The following is a 24,289-nucleotide window of genomic DNA, read 5'->3' on the forward strand; positions in this document are numbered from 1 at the left end:
TGATGAAGGTAGAGAGCTCCAAAATAGCATCTGCAAAAAAAAAATCACATGACAAGAATCTATACAAGCTTCATCCATGCATTCATTCTGCATGGAGCAGTTCATTTCTTTTAAAAGTGTTATTGGATTAATACTATACACACTCCAGAAAGGTCAGTGCCCATCTGTGCATCATATATTTTAGGGTGTCTAATAATCTATCCATAGGAGATCAAATTCCTGGACTGCCTCGTGGTATCATAACATTATATGGGATTACATGGAGTCACCTTGTTTCCAACAGATGAGATGTGACCCTACATAATATGATGTGAAGCAGACTGTAAAACCATTACCCACTGCTGGCATAATCTAATTAAGGGTAATGGTTTGTCTGCACTGTCCACAAACCAGAAGGTAGCCTCAATGTACATTAGCCAGTAACTACATTAGTCAAGTAATTGCTTTCCTTGGGAGTTTCATTCTCATGTACTCAGGAATCCCACAGCAGATAAAGTCGAACGATCTTTAAGGCAGGTGAACTTGGTGTATTTATACCAGGGCTCGCTGGAAACAAAATTTCACTATACTTAAGTGGGTATGTTACTGCAGTTGATAGAACAGACTAAACGGGTTTTATTTATTTATATATAAATTGTCATTTGGTTTTGTCCAATAAAAAGCCATCTACCCCCACTCCCCAATAAAAAACAAAAACCACTACTACTTCAAATAAGAAGTTTCTGTACATTTAATCTTTACTTTGAGCTGATGGTATTGGGCACTTACATTTTTAAAATTTGTCCATGTTATTAACATGTAGATTTTTCCAAAATGTTTTTAACTAGGATTCTGGATTATTAGAAATCAATTAATATTATCGTTATTTATATTATGCCATGAAACTATTACACTATCAAGTGACAAGGCATTATGCACAACTAGAAAATGTGGAATAATTGGTTAGTTGGTAGTACTTCTGACAAGGATCTAGGGATCACAAATTGAACAAGCGTCAACAATATGATGCAGTTGTGAAGAAGGCTAATACTATTTTTGAGGTGTATTAACCGGAATATGATCTGTAAATCATGGAAGGTAATTGTACCACTCTGTTCAGCACTGGTGAGGCCTCAGCTAGAGGACTGTGTCCAATTCCAGGCACCACTCTTTAGGAAAGATATGGACAAACTGGAGATAGTCCAGAGGAGAGCAACAACAACAAAAGATGTAGAAAACCTGACCTATGAGGAAAGTTTAAAAAAAAAACAAAATCAGGGCATGTTTAGTCTTGGAAAGAAGACTGAGTGGGGACGTGATAACATTCCTCAAATACATTAAGGGCTGCTATAAAGAGGATGGTGATCAATTGTTCTCCATGTCCACTGAAAATGGGAAAAGTAGTAATGGGCTTAATCTGCAGCAAGGGAGATTTAGGTGAGATATTGAGGAAAAGATTTCTAACTATAAGGGTAGTTAAGCTCCAGAATAGGCTTCCAAGGGAGGTTGTGGAACCCCCTCGTTGGAGGTATTTAAGAACGGATTGGACAAATCTGTCAGGAATGGTCTCAGTTTACTTGGTCCTGCATCAGCACAGGGGACTGGATTTGATGACCTCTTATGATCCTTTCCAGCCCTATATTTAAGATTCTATGAAGTTACAATGTAAAATATCCATTTATTGAAGTCTTCCCATTAGAAATCAATGAGATAAAATACTAGCACCTCCATAGGACATTTAGAGTCAGATTCTACCACTCTTACTCATGCCAAATAGTGCCTAACTTCACCAATGGGCCAGGCCAGATTAAGGCAATTCTTGGACCTAGGTACACCCCAATCCACCTCTCAGGCCAGGGCCCTGCCCCTCTTTGCAGTTGGACTTGCAAGGGCCACCCATACAAGTGCTGTCTGCTGGGCGCCTGCAAACGTTCATCTTTGGGCTGGGCCTCATCCTCCCTCAGCAATCACAACTTCATGTAGACTGAAACCTGTTCTGAAGGAGAGATGGCTCAGTTCCCAGCCACCTGAGCATAGAACTATGCACCTGGGGATCCTTGCCAACACCACCTCAGCCAAGCCATGATGGGGTCACAGCAGCAAGGGTCCCGCACATGCAGAATTCTTTGGTTGGATGGTGCCCCTACTAGAGAAGCAGGTGATTATGGAGCAAATCACCCACCAGAGCTATTGCTGTACACTGTTGGCAGACTTGGATGGCATCCTTTATAGTTGGGTCACATTTTCAAGTTCATCTTTGCAGACACAAAGTCTAGAAAGATAATTTTGTTTTAAAATGCAAGCTGAAATTCTGACCTCATCAAGTGACTCTGGAAGCTCGGGTCCTATACATAGTCCTCTATCATCTGGGCCTTAACCAGCTCTGCTAAAGGAATTTACAGAAATCAGGGGAACTGCTTGTGGAGTAAGGCCCAGCTCCGCATGGAAAAGTGTGGCAGAATCTGGCCCGTGACTGGTTTGTTTAAATAAAATCCAATGTTCTGCAAGTCCTTTAGGTGGCTTTTTTGGTAGGAAATGAAAGGTCTGGGACACAACTGCTGGGAAGGGCTATTCCAAGCCAAGCAGGACCAATGCAGCTACAGGTTTGAACCCAGTTGTGGGAAGCACAGAGGTGTCCAGGAAACTTGACGATTAAGCCACGTGTTACCAAAAAGCAACCCAATCTACATATACTATTCACAGTTCTCCTTCTTAGGATTCTTTTGCTGGCATTAATCTTAGCACTTTACTTTCAGGGCTTACAAAAAGTCATTGCACTGAATGAACAAAAGCCTTATGCATGGCTTGGTGTACGTTGCTTTAACAATGAGACATGACAGGCAATGAATTTCTGGGAGATTATTAGTACACCGTGGATGGTGTGATAATGCAGAAAACTGAAGGGACAAAAGGCAAAAACTGGGACTTTAATCACCCAGAAAGTAGAATAATTGCTCTGAAATGCATTTCCTGGAGAGTCTCATGGCTGTTATGAAGTGGAATGAATTCATACAAATAAGGAAGAGAGTTTGAACTGAGTAGTTACTGGGCTCCAGAGACATGACATTACTGACAGCCAATCAGCAAGCCCCAATTAGGTACAGTATTCCAAAGCTGCTTCATAATTAGTATTACATACCAGTTAACCCTGAAAAAATTCAAGTCCATGTGAACGTGACCACCATGAATAGCTAGAATTCTCATAAGTTTTCTTTTATGTAGCAGAATGTACTATTCCATGGTAACATCCTCTGTTACCTCTACAAGAGAAATATCACTAACACACAATGGGCATATACAGGAAGGGCTGGATTCACAAAGCAACTCAAGAGTGGTGATACTGAGCGTCACCTTGCCTAACTTTTAGGTGCCTAGAAAGTCACACCAGGAAAAGGGTATATCCCAAGCTCTGCCCCTCCTGGGGAGTTCAACACCTAAATCCAGGCTGGAGGGCGGTACCTCCCTCAGCTTGGGATTCTCAGCTGTAAACCCACTCTTGTTGTTAGGCATCTACACTGTTTTTTCAGAGAAGCCAGGGGAGGGAGGGAGGGAGGAACCACCCACATAACTTTTAGCCTAGAGAGTAGGGTGTTCAGCCGAGAAATGCAAAACCTCTAATTTAAGTCCCCACTCCCCCAAGAAGGAAAAGGGGATTTGAACAAGGCACTGCCACTTCTCAGGTGATGGCTCTAACCACTGGGCCATAGGATATTCTGATATATGTTTCTCTCAGTCTGTCTCTTGTTGAAGCTGTTCCAGTGTGGATAAATAATGTGAAGTCATTGGAGCTGGGGGACTGGGTCTCCAAGGTGAATGCCCTAACTCTGTCGTGGTGATTATTCTCTGTGTTTATGCAGAGTGGAACAGCAACAGCTTCCAAAAGAGACTGAAGGTATTTCACATCAAAATATCCCACAGCCCTTGTGGTTAGGGCACTCCCATGAGAGGATTTCAACAGCCATCTTCCCTCTTTCTCCCTTTTCCCAGGCAGAGGAGGGACTCAAACCAGGATTCTTGCACATCCCAGGTGAGGAACCTAACCATTGGGCTGGAGGGGTGTCCTCCTCTTCCCCCACAATGGAGATTTTTTTTTTGTCACCTCACCTACAGGGGCCTGATCTAGTGGGTGAGCTCTGAGCCTACTTACCTGACTTATCCCCACAGGCAAGTTAGGTAAAAGAATACCTATCATTCTGGGGCTAAGGCATCTGGACACTTTGTCTGGGAAAGTAATGTACATGCTCAGAGGCAGAAATATAGGCACTTAGGCCTGCTTTACAATGGAAAATTAAATCAGCTTAACTACCTCCCTCGGTTGTGTGAAAAATCCACACCCCTGAGCAGCATAGTTAAGCCGACCTAATCCCCAGTGTAGACAGCGCTCGGTTGATGGAAGAATTCTTCTTCTGTTGACCTAGCTACCACCTCTCAGGGAGGTGGATGACCTCTGCTGATGGGAGAACTCCTCCTGTTGGCATAGGTAGCATCTACACTGGAAGGCTATAGTGGTGCAACTATAGCATTTCAAGCGTAGACAAGCCCTTAGACAGCTAGCAAGTTTAGACACCTACAGGATTCAGCAGCAGCTGAGCAAGGGTTTTGTGAAGATGAGTCATGAAAGTGGATTCCTGCCATTAGCTGAGCTGGCAGCTTAGAACACAAGGCAGGAGGGGGATAAAACCCCTTAACACAAAGCAACCAATTATCTCCATGCTGCTTGGACTCCCGGGGGCAAGGTTTACTAGACATAAGCAAGAGGTCCCCAGCTTAGCCTGAGTTAGCCCCAAAGCTCATATAGGACTTGCTTCTTGTAGAAGCTTCTATTACTTTTTGAAACTTAAGAATAACTCACTTATCTATGTTTATCTGCTTTAACCTTGCAAATAACTCTCTAGTTTCCTTGTCCTATTTAGTAAATCTTTATATAGTTTTATTATAGGATTGACCACAAGTGTTGTCTTTGCTGTGAGATCTAAAATGCAATTGCCCTGGGTAAGCAACTGATCCTCTGAGCCTGGGAGTAACCTGAATATTGCTCAGATCTATCACAAAGATATGCTCACCTGGATGGCAGGATAAATCACAGCACTCAAGGGAATTGTCTGTGACTCTGTTTAGGCCATAGTGCCTCAGGAGTTTACACTTGATAATTGGTTGGTGAAATCTAAATCTAGTCAACTTGGAGTTCATGCCCTGGTTCATAAGAATCTGCCCTGAGGTTGGTACTCACTCTCTTGAATCATTGCAGACAGCCTGACAACTTGTACAGCAGGAGGGGGAGGAGATCCTGAGTTCCAGGCCTACTTCTTCCAATGAGTGGCCTTAATTTTTCTGCGCACTTTAAAAACATGTGGCAAGTATAATTCCCCCATTTGTATTACATACAGGGTATATGAGGCCCAGGGAAATTACATGGCTTGGCTATTCTCACATGTGTCTCTGATCACCAAAGTAATAAACTCATTTATTTTCCACTAAACCAAAGGGAAATCAATTTTGAGATCTATGTACTTGGTTATGTCATCTGTAAAACAGAGCTACTAACACAAGCCGCATTTGTTGTGTTCCTTGGGATCTGAAGACTGAAGTGCTATTTTGTTATTAAGTCTGTATTACAGCTAGTAAAATGGAAACACAGCTAAGGCTAAAGAATTTCCATGAGTTGCAGTAGGTGGTAATTTGTTAGGTCTTTGAACCAAGAGACCTATGTCTAACTTGAGGATTTTCCTTTACAAAAGCAACTCCAGTTTATTCCTGCACTTTTATTGAACTATAATATTTTCCAATTAATGTACCTGGTTCAGGAGTAATGCCCAGTGGTCTGCAATTCCCAAGATCATACTTAGTTCCTTTTTAAAAAGATAGGTACAAGACTTACTATCTACATTATGATAGCCAATTAATTTAGCCTCAGATGTCTTGGAGGAATGTCGGCCAGCCCTGCTGATTTGTTAGTTTGATATAGCACTTTCTTTGAACATCTCCTCTTTTGAGACCACAATCTCTTGCAGCACCTCATCTTTATTATCTGAAAAGTGTAAGTATGTCCCCCACCTTGTCTGTGGTTAGGTATGAATAATAAGTCAGCATGCTACTTTTTTCTTCATTAAAACTATAAGAGAAATGGTTAAGTGATCTGCGGTGTTTTTCACATTCACTGAAAGCACTGCATTCAGAACTTGACTCTCCCACTATCCATTTAGCATATTTCAGATCAGAAAGTAAAACTGAAGGCAAGAAGCAGAGTCAAACTAAAGTTCTTTCCAAAGGAAAAAGCAGCAAGCTACCAGAGTGCAGAGGATTTGTCTAAGATTTCTTGGCCTGAGTGAAATGATACTATTTGAAAAACTGGATTCTCGAACCAGGTGTGGACAATTATTTGAGCTCTGGGGAAATTAAGAGTTGAACAGGTGGTTGGGTCACTCTTGTAAAGTGCTCTCCTGTAATTTGGGTGAAATTATACAGAGAGCAGCAAGTGCTTCCATACTAGACAACTTCCTTTGTTCTGTTTATTCAGTACACCTAGGACCAGAGTAAACCAGCAAGCAACCACCACAGGCCTTATGATGCTGTGCACCACTTCCTCTGGATCTTAACTATTTAGCCCCACCAGGCCAGAGATCATTGGACAGCAGTGAACATACCTTGCAATAATCCTTTCTTGTAATGGAGTCAGCTCTTCAGTTCCTCTCTGATCAATCATTCCTGCTTTCCTGCCACTTTACTCCTGCTCACTGACATGCTGCTCCACCACCATGCAGCTCCAATTTTCCTCCCAGTGCTGGCTTAGCTGCAGCTGTCAAACATGTTAGCCAACCCACTGGTCACCTGACATCCCCTCCTCACCAAGATTCCTCACCCCACATATACAGGTGCCTCTCCAAAATGGCAGCCTAGATTCAGGCCTCAGGAGCTTACTGGTGATCATAGCCCTGCCTGCGCTGGTCAGATACAGTTCCTAAGATCAGCTGTCCCCAGCCCACCCACAAGCCTAGCCCTGGAGAGATTGTTCACTGTAAAGAATAAGTAAATAAATACCTTCCATTACCTAATATTTTAGCAGTACTAACCACCTTACCCTCTATTTCACATGTTACTTTTTTGGGGAGCAAAGTTATAACCCCTTTTGAAGAGCACTGATGTTGTTACTCACTTGCTATTGCAATATAGGATCAGAGGCAGTGAAATTGCAGACTCATTTCTCTCCCTACAATAGCGTTTAAAGACAAGTTCATTTTGTTTAATTTAAAAAAACCAGGGATACAGAATTTTAAAAACACAGAGCCAAATTCAGCTCTGGAGTATGTGGGTTAAACTTCCATTGCAGTCAGCACAGTTGTACCAATTTCCACCAGGTCTAGAATTGCTCCTCTCTGTGCCAAAATTTTCAAATAACTCAACTTTGATGTGTCTAACCTTTTACAATCAGGTCAATAGCAGCATCCTGATGTCGTGCTAATGGGCCAGCATCAAGTGTCATGTTGCTTACACACTCATCCTTCTAAGTGATTAATTCATTCTAGCTGAGCTGTAAATAATAGATTTCCTTTTTACCATTTTCTAATATAGCATTTTAGCTATTCTAAGATAGGAAAATATTTTTAGAATCTGTCCATTAAGATGTGCCAAGAGACATGAACCTGTGGATTAGAGATCAGTTCTGCAAGTGGTCTACAAGAGCAGGAAGCCTAAAGGATCTATGCATGAAAAGCAAGGGATGGAATAGATGCAATTCAGGAAATGTGTAACCCATTCCAATCAGCCAGTTCAGATATGGAATTTTTCCAGGTTTGAAGTATGTTATAAATGCTGTCTCCTTAATGGTTATTTGGCATGGGGCAGGATAGGTGGGATGAGAGGAGAGGGACAGATCATATACACCAATCACAGAGCATATTTACATATAGCGTTTTTCATTACTAGATGTCTAATTTGCCAAATCTAAGTGCTTGGCTATGCTATCTGTAACCCCAGCTCTAATCAGTAGATGATACTCACTTCCCAAAGCCAACAGCAGAATCTAGGAATCCTGATACCCAGCATTCCCCTGAGGTCTCAAAAATAGTTAGATTACTCACTGACAAAAAGTTCTGCTGTGTCCCCTTTAGGGGCTGGTCCACAGAGAGCTGCTCCTGTACCTCAAGCAGAGAGTTGTGTTATGGAGCAGAATGTCCTGGGTTCAAACCTTGATGAATACCCTGTGTGGAGAACAAACAGTAGGTGTTCATGCAGTTAGAGACTGTATCATGATTAAAGCTGTGAGTCAGTCACAGAGGTCATGGATTCTGTGATTTTTACGAGCCCTCCATGACTACCTGAAAATTCAAATAATTTAGCCCTGTAGTGCCAGGGCTCTGGCTTCTATAAGTCTGTGATTTATTGTTGATTGCCCACATCCTGTCCATGACTTTTAATAAAAATACTAGAGCTGTCAATCAATCACAGTTAACTTACGCGATTAACTCAAATTAATCGCGATTAATCACACTGTTAAACAATTGAAATTTATTAAATATTAAATAGCATACCAATTGAAATTTATAAAATATTTGTGGATGTTTTTCTACATTTTCAAATATATTGATTTCTATCAAAACACAGAATACAAAGTGCTCACTTTATATTATTTTGATTACAAATATTTGCACTGTAAAAATGATAAAAGAAATAGTATTTTTCAATTCACCTCACACACTGTACTGTAGCGCAATCTCTTTATCATCAAAGAAAATTTGCTGGCCTTTCTATGAGAGGAATGTGATGGGGTTCCGGTTCCAGTTCCCACAAACTCATCACCATGCTTTGCAATAATTGTCAGAGAGGTGTGAGGTTACTGAACCTAAAAAGTTATCTCAATGGTAAAATTAAGTGTCAAAGGTATATGCAGGTTCATAGAACATCACAATAACCTATAATTTCTTGCTTATTTGGAAATTAACCATAGAAAATAGGTCAAGTTTGTTTTTAATAATTAAAAATATATAAACAGGTGCAAAAAAAAGAAATTAGATTAGGTCAAACAAAAAGAGGGCCTACCGATATGATTCAAGGATTTTATTGAAATTATGCCCGCTAAAAACAAGATGTGAAACTGGAAGTTAAATGAAACAAAATTGGGATGTCAGATAACAGGCCTAATCAGCAGACAAAATAATGAGGATGAACTATGCTGCCCATTTTCCCCTTTGTGGGTTCTTAAAAAGACTAAAACACCCAGCTCTTTCTCTCTCCTGTCCCACTTTGCATCCCAGCTCATCTTGTCTCCTCTTCCCTGATAGAAGAAGCAGACCAGACTGAAAGACTTTTGTCCAGAGAAGAAAGTCACTTGGCCTTGTTCTTGTCCAAAGAACATTTTCCCCCACCTGTGAGTCCTGCAAATCATACCATCATGACGTCCAGTCCTCAGCCCGTCAGTGGTGATACCTATCTGCCAATGCAGCAAAGCCATGCAAGATCCAATTCTGTTCCCTTCCTTTTATGTTTCTTTCCATCCCTTCCTTTCTTCCTCCCTCCTACCTCTCTTAGTTTTCACCAGATCCTGAATCAACTGCACTGCATCAGCACAGTGAGAAAGAGATGACCACAATCCTGCCCTATCTGATAATGTCCCTGACTGGAATGTGAATCTGGTACCATACTCAACCTGCCAGCCAAAGTATCCATTTGTGACTAACCAGCTGTTCAGTGCTCTAAAGACGTCAACAAAAGCCGTATTTCCCCCTACTTTTTTTGTCCTCTCTCTCCTCCACATTGTGTCTGTTTGTTAAACACAGAATTGAGCACCCTTTGCACCCCAGGACTGAAAGTAAAATTAACCTTTTCCTTTTCAAAGAAGGTTTGTTTCCTTCTCAAGAAAAGGTTCCAATATTTTAAAAGAGACCAATATTTTACCCCCAAAATGAGAGAGACTAAATGTTTTGATTGTTTGTTTTGCGTTATCACTCAACATGAGTTTCAATATAAATGCTTGTTTTAACTTGTTTGTCCTTGTGTTCAATCAATAAAACTTTCAATTTGGGAATGAATGCTTTCTGATGTTTGCCAAGAAATCAAGTAAACAAAGGTCTCTGTAGAAAAAAGCCCAGGATCTCTTTGTATCAATGTTTTTATGTTGAACGGTGAAACTTTAAAAAGAAAAGGAGTACTTGTGGCACCTTAGAGACTAACAAATTTATTAGAGCATAAGCTGTAGCTCACGAAAGCTTATGCTCTAATAAATGTGTTAGTCTCTAAGGTGCCACAAGTACTCCTTTTCTTTTTGAGAAGACAGACTAACACGGCTGCTACTCTGAAACCTGTCATTATGCAAGTGAAACTTTAAGCGCATCTCTCTCTTTTGACCCTTGAAATTAATCCAACAGAGGCCAAGGGCTGCATAGGCTATGGTGACTGAACAGCCTCTGTTGTTACATAGAGGAAGTCCCTTCCCCTGATCAGGACTGAGGCATGCTGGCAGGAGTGTGCACGCAGGAAGACTGCCCTGCTGTTGCTCTATAAATAAACTGAGGACTGATCACCAGGGCTGCCAAGCCAATGCCTTCCCTCAGCACTAAATCTATACCATGTAAAAGCTGAAGCTTATGGTTGCATGCAAATAAACTCATTAAATATTTTGCACAAAATATCATATGGGGGCTGCACAAAATTGGGCAGCTAGAGACAAGTTGTGTGTTTTTTAAAGTATAAACAATCCATTCATATCTACCTACAAGTTTTTCATCATCTCTCAGGGAGGCTTTCTTCCTCTCTGCAATCTGGATTACCATCAATGCTTTCCATTTTGTAACAGCACGGCTCTCTCTCTTTCTATTTGCTCCTAGGTAGAAGATCAGATAAAGGTGCATGCTGCAAGGGACAGAGGGGCATGGCCCAGCAGGAACCTTTAGAGAAGGTCACGGGCAGGGTTCCCTCACCTTGAATCCCTCTCTGCAGACAATCCTTAGGCTCACCAATGGTAAGCTCATCACCAAGTGATTTATTTACAGTGTGCTGTACAAATTCTTGTCCCTCCACAACATAGGTTTTTATCTTTTCCTGAGGTATGGAGGGGGTGGAGATCGCACTCCCTGAGGTCCTGGGCTTCTCTAGCCCTTCCTTTCTCTCCTCCTTCCTCTTCCTGTCCTCAGCTGACAAACTGATCACCTTGTTACTTGGTTAACTATCCAGTCCTTAACCAGTTATCACCTCAGTTTGGCTCACGTGGGGACGCTTGTCAAGCGCACAGAGCGAGGAGTCAGTCTTGAGCTACTCACATGGTCACAAAGAAACAGACTGACAAACCACAGGACACAGAAATTGCCATGAGCATCAATATGCTCAGACAGGTGGGATGACATTCATCCCCACTTTAAGAGGGGGAGTTTAACTTACCAACCTAAATGGCTATATTGGTTTTCAGCCATTTAATAATAATAATTAAAAAAAAAAGAATCACAGCCTAGATAACTGTCCCCTCTCTGTCATTATTCTCGTTAGAGTCCTACTCTTAAAAACAATTCTAGTAAAGGTCATTCTGCTGTAAATGTCAGCGGTGCTGTCACCTCCCATTCCAGTCACTCTCTCAATGCCTGGGCTGATCTCTGTTTACATAACAGAAGAGAGGTGAAGCAGGAGACAGGGCCCATGGAATATAAAAAGGCCTGCAACCCTTGCAGAGCAGAGGGCAAATAAAATAAATCCTGTGGGAGATTATTCACATCTGATCATTTAGGGAAAAGTTTGCAAGCCTCCCTAGTGAAATTTAGCAAGGAGAGGTGTGAAAGCATTTGGGTTGTTTTTTTTATCTCCATTTCAAAAGATTTTCTGCTGAAGTCCAAAAAGCTAGTTATGTTTTCAGAATTGTTAGAGCTATGCATGATTACCTCCTTATCCAAGGAAGTTACTTATTCAGAGGGCCTGATTACAACCCATGAAAGAGTTTCAGCATCTGATGTATCAGTTCCACTAACAAAGTAAATTAATATTTGGCAAAACAAAAACAACAAGAGTTCCTGTTTTGCTTAGACTCTTCCCCCGCCATGAAGTCTCTCAGAGATTAGCCAAATTCACTTTCTTCACACTCACTAGATACCAGATGCTAACCTGGAAATTCTACCAGAAAAAAATAAAAAAATAAATAAAAACAGTTAGTAATCCAGATATTAAGACACACTGCTCAATGTCTGGGGAAAAAATATATTTCAGTGCTTTAAAAGCTAAATAAATCAATTAAGACACACTATTGTGCAGAGTAAACTAAAAGCAATCCACTGTGTATATATCAGTTTAAGATAAAAATAGAACACACAAGATACACTTGTAGCACTGAAAGCTAAAATGATAAATCTTGCATATTTCATGTCAGATGCAAACAGTGTCAATGGAAAGTAAGATCAGGTGGAAGTTCTCATGATGTGAACCAGAGCATAGAACTTGTCAGAATTTTCTGATTAAAAACTCTGTCAGAAAATGCTGTGGATTAATCTAAACTGAAACTGTTTAGATGTTAAGATCAGTTTCACTGAATCTCCCAATTTGGAGAAAAAAAAAAAAAAAAAAAGAAAGAAAGCGTTGAAACATTTTCTGAAATTGCCAAAGTGCCCTGTTTGGACTTTTTCAAAATGAAATAAAATTGTTTTACATGCTAGTTAATTTGTACTAAACCAGATTAGGAAGGTCAAAATAAAAAACAAAAACATTTTGATGGACTCAATCCAAGATTTTTTTGGATGATTAATTTGTGAAAATTGAAACGGGGGTTGTGTTCCAGTTTGGGGTGGGAATTTTTTTCTATTTATTAGACATCTCAAAAGTTCTCTGGGGATGGGAAAGCCATTCCCTGCCCAATTATACCATGGAATTTCAGGAGTGTTCAAAGGTGAAGTCTCAGGATCTCAACTTTACAATTATAGGACATGACCTACTCAAACTCAGTTGGCATGGAGCCAGAGACAACTCTTCGGGCTAGATTCACAGAGAAACTTAGGCACGACACCATGACTAATTTTCAGGCGCCTAGAAGGTCATTGGGATTCTCACAATCTGAGTCTGTGGCCTAGGCCCTCTAAACCAGTGGTTCTCAAAGTCGGTCCACTGCTTGTTCAGGGAAAGCTCCTGCTGGGCCGGACCAGTTTGTTTACCTTCCGCATCTACAGGTTCAGCCAATCGTGGCTCCCACTGGCCGCAGTTCGTCGCTCCAGGCCAATGTGGGTTGCAGGAAGGGCGGCCAACACATCCCTCGGACCGCGCCGCTTCCCGCAGCCCCCATTGGCCTGAACCATAGATGCCAAAATCCAGGGTGCCAGGAGGCACCTCCTCCAGCTTGGGATTCTCAGCTGTAAATCCTCTCTTGGCATCGGGCACCTAGGCTATTTTAGCAAGAGACTGGGGGAGGGAAAGAGGAACAGCTCCCTCAAAACTTTTAGCTCAGTGGTTAGGTACTCACCTATGATGTAAGAGGCACCCTGTTCTCACACACACCCCATCTGAAGGGGAGAAAGGATTTGAATAGGGATCTGCCACCTCTCACGTGAATGCTCTAACCTCTGGGCCATGGGACATTCTGATGTGGGGCTCCCTCAGTCTTTCCTATTGAAACTGTTTAGGCTCCTAAAGTGGCAATGAAGTGTCTCAGCCCTTTTGTGACTCTGGCCCACAGAGCCTCTGAACATGTTAGCATCCTATGTTGAAAATTAAGCTCAACCAGCTCACGAGATCTTGCATAAAGCCGTGTAAGAATCAGGCCTAGTTTTCTTTGTATTGCGTGTGGCCTCTAAACAGGAAATTAAAGCTTGAAAAGGCCAGCCAGCTTCCAACTAACCAAGACCTAGTTTCTTGTTAATGGCAGTGCTAGCAATGTATCCCGGTTGATACCGAGCTATGGCATGAAGCATCCAAAGCTGCTCAAATCAGTATCATTTCAAGCTGTAGTGATAGCTCCGGTGTCTCTAAGTGGAGATCTCTGCCAGTAAAAAAAATACGATTAAGCACAACTGCCTAGCCAGTGAGTTACTAGTCCAAGAAGCAACTGTATGCGGTTACTATAGGTGTGGGAAGACACAAAGAGAATAATATTTAAAAATATTAATCTGGTTTTTAAAATCAGCCTGATCACTAATTGCTGGTGAACTTTATAAATATTAGAGACAACACTGTTAGCAAGAGAGGTGCAGAAGGGGAACTGGGAACAAAAAGTACAGTCATTTTATGACTAAACCAGAGAATACTATAGCATTTTTCTGTCATTAAAAAAAAATAATAATAAAGAGTTTATGCACCACCATCAGCTCACCTAGAGCAGCATGAATTCCCTTTGCTTCTGGACAATCGATTTTCCAGCAACTCCTCCAAACTGCATAATGTCCCGTGCTTCTTTGAACTGTGTTTGGCTGAGGCTGGACGGTTATTCTAAAGACCCTGTGCTCTCTGACCCTTTGCATAGTATCTTGCCCTTCCTTAGATTGTACATGCCTATCCATGCCTGATGAGGAGTAGCCTGACACTGAGTTGCCCCTAGAGACTGGGGGTTTGCACATTGTATCATTGCTTTTGCAGGATTAGTCTCCAACCAAGACAAGAACTCCCAGACAATTGTGTCTCATTTAAAAGGAAAAAATAAATCAGAGGCCGTTGTGCCTATGCCAGTCCTGTTCATCTTGCAGTATTCTCGTGAGGTTAAGGCATAGGCCAAATAGATCACTTTCCAGATTTAAAAAAAATGCTACTACAAAGTGACTCCAAACACTATGGTAATCAGCAGATTCATGCACAAATCAAAACGTGAACTTGGTATTCATCCCATCCCTAGTCTCATATAATGCAATCTATTGTTCATGAGTGTTGGCTTAATAGCATTCACTGACACTGCAGGGACCCTTTTTCCCCCACTGCAGGATACGAGCAACTCCCATTGAAATAAATGGGGAATATTTATATTTCACGGGAGCAGAATCAGACCCCAGGAGCCCATCTTTGATGATTAGGTAAGAATCTGCTTCCTATGACCTCATCTGCATTAGGTGAATGCGGAGGAAACCTTTACGGGGAGGATGGAAAACAATTTTTTTTCCTTGGTTGAACTATGAAGTATTCTTAGGCAGAAGATTGATATAATGAAATCCGTGCTGACGAGTGCTCCAAGACTGCCTTTTACCTGTCTGCTTAAACAGGCCTGATTCTCCTCTCACTTCAGCCAGTTTTACACTGACGTTACTGCGTCAGGTTAGGGGACTCCTGATTTACACCAGTGTGAATTGGGCTCCTCAATCCTTACCAAATACACATAATTAAACTCACTAGTATGGCATTACTTTGCCTAAATTATAACACTAGAGCAGTGGTTCCCAAACTTGTTCCGCCGCTTGTTCAGGGAAAGCCCCTGGCGGGCCGGGCTGGTTTGTTTACCTGCCGCGCCCGCAGGTTCGGCCGATGGCGGCTCCCAGTGGCCACGGTTCGCTGCTCTAGGCCAATGGGAGCTGCTGGAAGCGGCGCGGGCCGAGGGGCGTACTGGCCGCCGCTTCCCTCAGCCCCCATTGGCCTAGAGCAGCGAACCGTGGCCACTGGGAGCCACCATCGGCCGAACCTGTGGATGCGGCAGGTAAACAAACCGTCCCGGCCCGCCAGGGGCTTTCCCTGCACAAGCGGCAGAACAAGTTTGGGAACCACTGCTCTAGAGTCATTGAACAGGTATTTCTGTTAGATAGCATTGCCGCTTCATCCATTCATCATAGCCTTTTACTAGCCTAATCGTAACGTACAAGCTCGTTACCATGGTATTGAAGTTCCCTCAGAAGTTCTGAGAAAGGTTATTTCATTCATTTTCTTCACTTTCTTATCTGAAGAACCTTAAACGGTTGCCACACTTCTTTGCTCAGCACTCCTGCAGTTTCTGTTTTGTACAGATAGATTTACTCCTGTTACCCATTCAGTGAAATCCTGCCTATAAATGCTGCTGCCATTGAACAATCTGCCTTGCAAAGAGGCACTGTGGTTCAGTGGCTAGTGCACCGGACTTGGAATCACAAGACACAAGCTCTATTCATAACTTTGTTATGTGACCGTGGAAAACCACATGCATCCGATGAAGTGAGCTGTAGCTCACGAAAGCTTATGCTCAAATAAATTTGTTAGTCTCTAAGGTGCCACAAGTACCTCTTTTCATTTTGCGGATACAGACTAACACGGCTGCTATTCTGAAATACATCATTACCGTTTCCCTTTCTTTATTTCAGTTGTAAGCTCTTAAGGGCAGAGGTTGTCTTGCACTATGTTCTACAGTGTGTAGTACTATGGGGCACCAGTCTCAGCTGAGAACTGTCCTATAACAGTCCAGTCTGTGTGTGTCAGCCTTGGAGACATTCTGCAAGTAGTTTCTTGGCTTCTGCACTTGGTTGAAATGTTGTGTTATTGGTTGTTTGATAGTGGGGTGAAGATGGAAGAAAAAAAAAAATCAAACCTTCAGAATACTGACCCAATATATATGTCCTGTTCCCAACAGTGAATTAGAGGGATTATCTTCTTTTTAAACTATTTACGTCCCTTGACACAAGCAATGTAAAATAGTCAAGCCATCCTGCTGTATTGTAACATCCAAGAGAGAAAGAAGATAGACATTATCCCTGGATACTGTAAAACAGAGCTTTCAAATTGTTGAAAGTTGAACTGTTTCAGGAAAATGAACCAAATCACAAGCTTTCTCCTCAGTCCTGCCATGTGCTGAAGCCTACCCAAAATGAGCAGTCACTCAAATCTGGTTGACACTGGGAATTTACATCATCACAGCTACATCTCTCAAGGGTGTAAATAAGGAAGTGTTATTTACCGCTTCACATAACAGAAGAGCCAGGGGTCATCCAATGAAATTAATGGGCAGCAGGTTTAAAACAAACCAACAAGTATTTTGTCACACAATGCACAGCCATCCTTCGGGATTTGTTGCCAGGAGATGTTGTGAAGGCTAAAAGCATAATTGGTTTCATAAAAGAATTAGCTACGTTCATGGAGATAGGTCCATCAATGGCTATTGGCCAAGATGGTCCAGGATGCAAAACTCCTCCCCCACCCACACACACTTCATGCTCTGGGCATCCCTTGCCTCTGACTGCCAGAAGCTGGGAGTGGATGACAGAGGAAGGATCACCTGAAAATTGCCCTGTTCTATTCATCCCTCTGAAGCAACTGGCAGTGGTCACTTTCAGAAGACAGGACACTGGGCTAGATTGACCATTGGTCTGACCCAGTGTGGCCGTTCTTATGGAAAACAGTATGCCATTGGGGACCCCAACTAACAAAGCTGGCCTTTTAACTCAAACAGAGGCTCCTGAAGTTAGCTGTAGAAGTCCAGGGTTCAATCTCTGCTGACAACACAACCATGGGTATCGTTACAAAATAATAAGACCTAGGTTATATGGAGCTTTCATCAGTACATTTCAAAGTGCTTTACAAATAAGGTATAATTATCCCCATTTTACAGATGGGAGAACTGAGGCTCAGAGCAGTGAAGTGACTTTTCCAAGGTCACTGAGCACTCCAATAGAAGAGCTGGGAATACCACCCAGGTCTCTTGAGTCTCAATCCAATGCACTACCCTAAAGGCCACACTATGCAAGCACTACAAGTTAGGCACCAGCTCAAATCTTCCCCTCTACATCTGGCTAGAAAGGTAAAACAATCAGCTAATCATCCTCTCCATCTGTCCATGGTGCCACAAAACTCTAGGTCACACCTGAACGGTGAGACAACCTTGGTTTAGTTTTACATTCCCATAGCCAGCAGAGGCAGGGCATTGTGTGGAGGTCAGCACTGGGGTTCCCAGGGGAAGTCACCCACCCCCACTTCCTGGCTGAGAGGATGGTGGCTGTGATATACGCCTCACGTAGGGAGGAAGTATAAGAATCCTTAGGGCTTCTTCCAGGTGGAGAGAGAAAACACAAAGGAACCACAACAATACACTTCCCTTCCTTCCCCCACCATATTAAAAGCCTTTTTAGAAAAGGGACATGTGTGGCAGCTCTATTAACATGACCAACAGTAACATTCCCACAGCCTCCACAGGGAATGTGGAGATCAGCCAAGATAAAAAAAAAATCCATTTTTATTCGCAAAGACATCTGAATACGTATTTACGTAATGTGTACCCACTGCAAAAGGATTTCCTTCAGTTAATGACCTCCAATGGAAGTGCAGCTGCCCCCTTGCCCAGTCATGGCAAACTGATTTTTTCTCTCAGCCTCCTAGAGAGCTTCTACTAGCTTCTAGATTTTGTCCTGTGATGTGTTCTATTATACTGGAGGGGAGGTATGTTGCCTTGAAATAAAACTTATTATTTTCTATTACTTATTTTTAAAATTCCTTTCATGTTACACATAGGTGACATTATTGGAAGCATGATTGCCCAATAACAAGCTATTACCCCGTTTCACTGTACAGTAACTTTGCTGTTGGCACTGCTTCCCACACTGCTTTAATTGCCATCTTCTCCTTGTAGACAGTAAAGCTGTGCAAGGAATGGATTTTTTTTTTCCATTTGCAAAAAACAAAATTGTTTTGAGTCAATCTGAAAGTAAATTTTTGGCAAATCAAAGGGGGTGAGAGGGGAAGGTCCGTTTGGGTTGAACAAAAAATGGGTTTGTTTAGATTTTGAGCTCACACACACATTTTAGCATTTTTTAAATATAAAATTGAAGGAAATTCTGCAGTCATTTAGACTCCCAAAATTGAAACCTTGTTTCAAAAATGTCAGTGAAACATTTTTATTTTTGGATTCTCCCACTCCGGGATGAACAATTTGGCCACAAACACACACACACACACACACACACACACACACACACACACACACACACAAAAGACAAACCATGAATGCACGAAATATTTTGGTGTCACTGAATCTGCATTTTTTCATCCAAAGAAAGTTTCAGCTGAAAAGTTTCTAGTAGATAGTGTATGTATCCTATTGGTAAAAAGTAATTTTCCGATAAACATGTTCTATTGTGTAATATGTTCATGGAAATATGTTGCTGCTAGGTAAAGAAGAGTTCCAGAAATTTACATTCGCTGTTTTCATCCTCTCTTCTTTATTATTTGCCTTTGCTTGAAACCAGCCTCTTTGGCCTTCCACCCTACAGAGTCATTCGTACCAATGCAAAGTGAATATGAAATTCCACTATTCACATTTGGGATCATTTGCACCCATTTTGCACTGGCATGAGTGCCTACACTATATTCAGGACATTGATGAGTTGGCCCATTTGTTTCTTTAGCAGTTCTCTATAGTTTTCACCTGAAGTCACGTTTAAGATCTTCACCATGTAGAGCACTTGGCATCATGGGCCAGATTCTGGCCTTCTGTGAACACCTGCATCTTTAGAGATTTTACTACAGTTCCATAGACATCAGTGGGAGTAAAGATATCCAGAGTAGTGACTCTGTGCATTATCAGGCTGTGTTGCACTGAGGCCGATCTTTTCCTCCAGTGAAACGGACTAAACTGTTACATGATACTGACAAAGATAAATACATAGCCTCTGTGCAACTTGGGGTATTGCTATAATGCTTGCCTCCCCCCTCCGCATGGCTCAATGATTTCATTATCAGCAACAGTGCAGTTCCATGACTTACTGCAAGGAAACAAAAAAAAAGTTACCATAAACTCTAGCGCAAATGCAATGTGTGGGAAAAATTCACTATGTGCAGGGCATGAGTAAGAGGCCTACGTAACACTTGGACCTTCTAATTAGGACTCACATCGACCTGGTGCAGTTCCTCTGCACTGTAGATGAACTATACTCTCTGGCAGGGAAGCAAGCTTCCAATTTTAATAGTGAAACGGGCTGAATCAATATACAACATGGAGCAGAGGGCAAAAATAAGGTCTAATTTACATTATTTTTTTGAAATAATAAAGCAGACTTTAAATTTTTGCTTAAAAAATATAATAAATAATTATCTGGATGGATCCAAGAAGTTTGCATTTGATGGATTGTTAAGGAAATGGGTTATTTAAAAAGCTGTGTCTTTTTTTGTTTCACTTGAAAGATTTGGCTGGTGTTTCAATTTCTCATGAGACACCTCAGAAATACTAATAGGATCTTTTGATTGTTGTTCATTAAAGCTATATTGAAACCCTCGTGAAGAGGGAGGACATTTAAATAGCTTCAGAAACATGCAATGTACAATATAGGGAATTTAAAGGCTCTCGAGTCAGTTAAATCGGGGCCACCTCCAAAAAATAAGTCATGCATTTGAAAAACAAATCTTTCATTTGCATTAAATCATCATCCATAAAGCTTGACATTGGAGGCAGGCAGCACACTTGGTGCATCAAGTTAATGGAGTAGTACATAGCAATTTTGCATCAGCCTATTACTTTTATCCTTCACAGGTGAATTTGGGTACTTAACTTCATTTGGAAATTACATTATTAAGCATCTTGCCAAGTGCATCAAAAAAGGATTTGCTCATTTTGAAAGCCTGTTTGTTTTGTGTAGTAATTTCCTTTCTCACTCTCACTAATGATTGTTGATATTACTGCAATCTCAACCACTTCATCAGCTGACAGTATAAAAAATTGGAAAAGTCTCATCAGGGATGCATTTCATTTTGCAGACAAATATCCTGGTGCAGTCACTTTTAGGGTAAAGGAACAGCGACTTATGTAAGGATCAGTTGGCTTCTAAGGTCATTCCCAAAGTAATGTGCCACCAGCAGCATAATACCCTCTACAGGATCTGCACGACACACATTGCAAGGTACCCTCTGGACAGAAGAAATGAGTGGAGCAGATATTAGTATAATGTCATGTACTGCTTACTGGTTAATTTAAGCCATGTGCACACAGATTGACTTCCTCGCACCTCCTCCAAACTCTTCCTTCCTTCACAGGTTGAACCTCTCTCCTCTCTCCAAATTGCATACAGGGTATATAAGTATTACTGGGCATTTATGGCACTTTCCATTTTAAGAGCACTTTAAAATATTACCAAGTTATTCTTCATAACACTCTTGTAATGTAGAAAGGTATTATCCCTGTTTTACAGGCGGGAAAACTGAGGCAGAGGAGTTAAATGACTTTCTCGTAGACACAGATGGAATCCACATCAACCACATCAACATAAGGAATTCTGAAAGTGTTCCTGAATCCCAGTCCCCCTCTGACAACTAAGCCACACCCATGTTTCATCCCACCATGATCCTGTATGTCACGTACACAGTAACTTTTGTCAGTTTTGGTCTTTGCACACACCTGAGCCTGAGGCATCCCTGGAGAGACACTAGCCACGCCAAAGTGGGAGACAGGGATGTGACCATGACTACATCCCACTTAGGGCCAGCCAGCAGAATTAGCCAGCCATGGTGAGGAGCACCTCTTTAACGGGGAAGAAGCAAGGGATATATCACCCTTCTGTGCATGGGAGCTCTAGGAGGTGCGTCTCGGACTAATGGGCATGTCTGAATTATGACCTCCGAAGAACTGATATTTGCATGCCCCTTGTGGGTCTACAAGATCTTTCTTCTCACCCTGTGACAAGCCCCTTCCCGCACCCAGCCCTGCCATCAGCACACATTCCATGCCATAGCTTATGAGGGGGGCTGCACGGAGGAGCCTATGATTCCCCAACACAGTGCCTATGCCAGGAGAATATCCTGGTCAGCTGAGATTTTAAGGCCCCTGTACACTGCTGCAGTGGTGTGCAGACGCCATAGCAGAAAGGAGAATTCCCTCCTCTATCCTTATGCTGCAGCTGAATTGCGGCCACTTCCAAGAAGGTGGCAGCCATTTGGACAGCAGCATGCTGCCCAGCACTAGTGTGAAGGGACTGAGGGATGCATTGTTTGGATGCCTTCCCGCACAAAACCTGTGAACCTTCAAGTCTGCCCAACATCCCTAACAATCATACCCTTGCACTTCACTCCTTTAAAGAGGTGCCACCGATAAAATCTTTTTCAGGCGACATTAGAGTCATAGATCTCAAGGCCAAAAGCGACTGCCAGATCACCTAGTCTGACTTCCTGTATATCACAGGCCACCAGCACCATCCAGCACCTGCACACTGAACCCAACCACCAAAATTAGACCAAAGTATTACAGCCCACTGGAGAGTACACTATCAGTTGCCACAAGGAGAGAATAGGAGGGACCAAGGTGCACCAATGGCCGAGGCCCCTGCAATGGCAGGGAATTGATTAGTGAGATACATGAAGATTATCCCAACAAGTGACCCACAGTCCATGCTGCAGAAGAACACACCACAACCAAGGTCGCTGCCCGACAGACCCGGGGGAAGATTCCTGGCAATCAGTTAAACCCTGAGCATGTGAGTAAGAACCCACCAGCCAAACACTTGAGAGAGAATGCTCGATGGTGCCACCTCAGCACCCTGGCCCTGGCTCAACCCACCCACTATCCCATCTCCAGCTGTGGCCATCTCTGATGCTTCAGAGGAAGGAGACCCAAAAAATCCACCCCAAAATACATTGGGGAGGGGGCAAGTTCCCTTCCTCACCCCTTCAGGTGACAGTCTGAAGCATGAGCTTTAGGAACATAGGAAACTGGAAGAGAACCCCAGTGCTGCTGAGAATCATACCAAGCAACCCAGTCACTCAATCCCACTGAAATTTGTCCAGCTCTCTCTCAAAACTAATTAAGTGGTTTGCCCCCCACAACTCCTACCGGGAGGCTGCTCCAGAACCTCACTCCTCTGACTGTTAGAAAGGTTCTAGTTTCCAGCCTGATGTTGTTCATGGCCAGTTTATATCTATTTTTTTCTTGTGCCAGCATTTTCCTATAGCTAAAATAGCTCTTCACCCTCCCTGGTATTCACACCTTAAATGTATTTATAGAGCGTCATATCCCCTCTAGTTCTTCCAGTCTCAAAAGATAAGCCCGTTCCTTTGATCATTCTAGCCGCTCTTCTCTGCACCTGTTCCAATTGGAGTTCATCTTTGTCGAACAGTGGGGACCAAAATTCCGCAGCGTTCCAAATGAGGTCGTACCAGTGTCTTGCGTTAATATTTCTCTAACTCTCCTGAAAGCGCTTCACCTGATACAGCCTAGTATCAGGAGCAGATTTACCATGAAACAGCCTCCAACGACAAGGGGCCCCCCAAAATGCAGGACAAATATCTCACAATCTGCCCCCGAGTCCCGGCCGGCAGCACAGCAGGGCTCAGGCAGGCAGGCTGCCGGCATGACGTGGCCGGTGACCCCACGTCGCTCCTGGAAGCAGCCGGCTGCTGGCATGTCTCTGCGCGCCCCGGGGGGAGGGGTTTCCATGCAGTGCCTCCACCCTGGACAGCACATGGAGCCCTGTGCCCCCCTCCCCACCAAGGGGTGCACAGAGACGTGCCAGCAGCAGGGCTAAGGCGGCTCCCTGCCCACTCTGCCTCCCTCCCACCATGCCGCTTCACTCCCAGAAGCGGCCAACATGTCCGTGCAGCCCTTGGGAGGGGGGCATCTCTGCGTGCTGCCCCCGCCCCGAGCACCGACTCCACAGCTCCCATTGGCTGGGAACTACAGCCAATGGGAGCTGTGGGGTGATGCCTGCAGGCAGCAGCGCACGGAGACGCCCTGTCCCCCTGCACCTAGGAACCACTGCTGGGGCAGGGTATGACAGTCGCTTTGGGAGCCATGCCGCCCAAGGCAAGTGCCACCCCCTGCCCCCCTCCCACACTTCAAACCCCTGCTCCAGCCCAGAGCCCGCACCCAAACTTCCTCCCAGAGCCCACCCCCTGCACCCCAACCCCTTGCCCCAATCAAGGTACCTCACTTTATTTTCATTTACTTCCCATTACTTATAACATAGGAGGAGGATGAAGGGAAAAAAATGAAAAACGGGTGGGGGAGGTAAAAGAGAATTCTTTTTCTTGGGCCCCCGAAAATAAAGTTGTGCACCGGGTTCCACTAACTCTAAATCCGCCACTGCTTAGTATCACATTTGCCTTTTTCACAGCCGCATCACATTGATGGCTCATCGTCTTTCTGTGATTGACCAACGGAGCCAGGTCTTTCTGCTCTGACATTTCCAATTGACAAGCCCCCAGCTTACAGCAGAAATTGTTATTAGACCTTAAATGCATGACTTTGCACTTTGTACTACTGAATCATCCTGTTGGTCACTCCAGTCTTCTAAGTCATCCAGATCCATCTGTACAGTATTTCGACCCTCCTCTGTATTGACGATGCCTCACAACTTGATGGTATCAGCACATTTCATTAACACACTCCTACTTTGCGTGCCAAGATCATTAATAAAAATATTGAATAAGACTGGTCCCAAGACCAATCTTTGAGGAACTCCACTAGCAATCTCCCTCCAGTCTATATTAAACAGGC

General features: G+C 43.0%; 1 long non-coding RNA gene across 2 annotated transcripts; it reads right to left on the reverse strand.

Moving 5' to 3' along the window:
* Positions 1-869: 869 nt before the first annotated feature.
* On the reverse strand, positions 870-12,948 carry LOC119855378. 2 transcript variants are annotated; one of them, XR_006281423.1, is made up of 4 exons: positions 10,929-12,948; positions 8,666-8,818; positions 8,058-8,177; positions 870-1,223 (listed from the first exon to the last, which is right to left on the reverse strand). It is a non-coding gene; the product is annotated as an uncharacterized LOC119855378 (long non-coding RNA). The 2 variants fall into 2 exon arrangements; XR_006281422.1 differs by lacking the exon at positions 870-1,223 and having other exon boundaries at positions 6,491-8,177.
* Between the last annotated feature and the right edge of the window lie 11,341 nt (positions 12,949-24,289).

This window comes from Dermochelys coriacea, chromosome 5, assembly GCF_009764565.3.
Source record: "Dermochelys coriacea isolate rDerCor1 chromosome 5, rDerCor1.pri.v4, whole genome shotgun sequence".
NCBI classification, from domain to species: Eukaryota; Metazoa; Chordata; order Testudines; family Dermochelyidae; genus Dermochelys; species Dermochelys coriacea.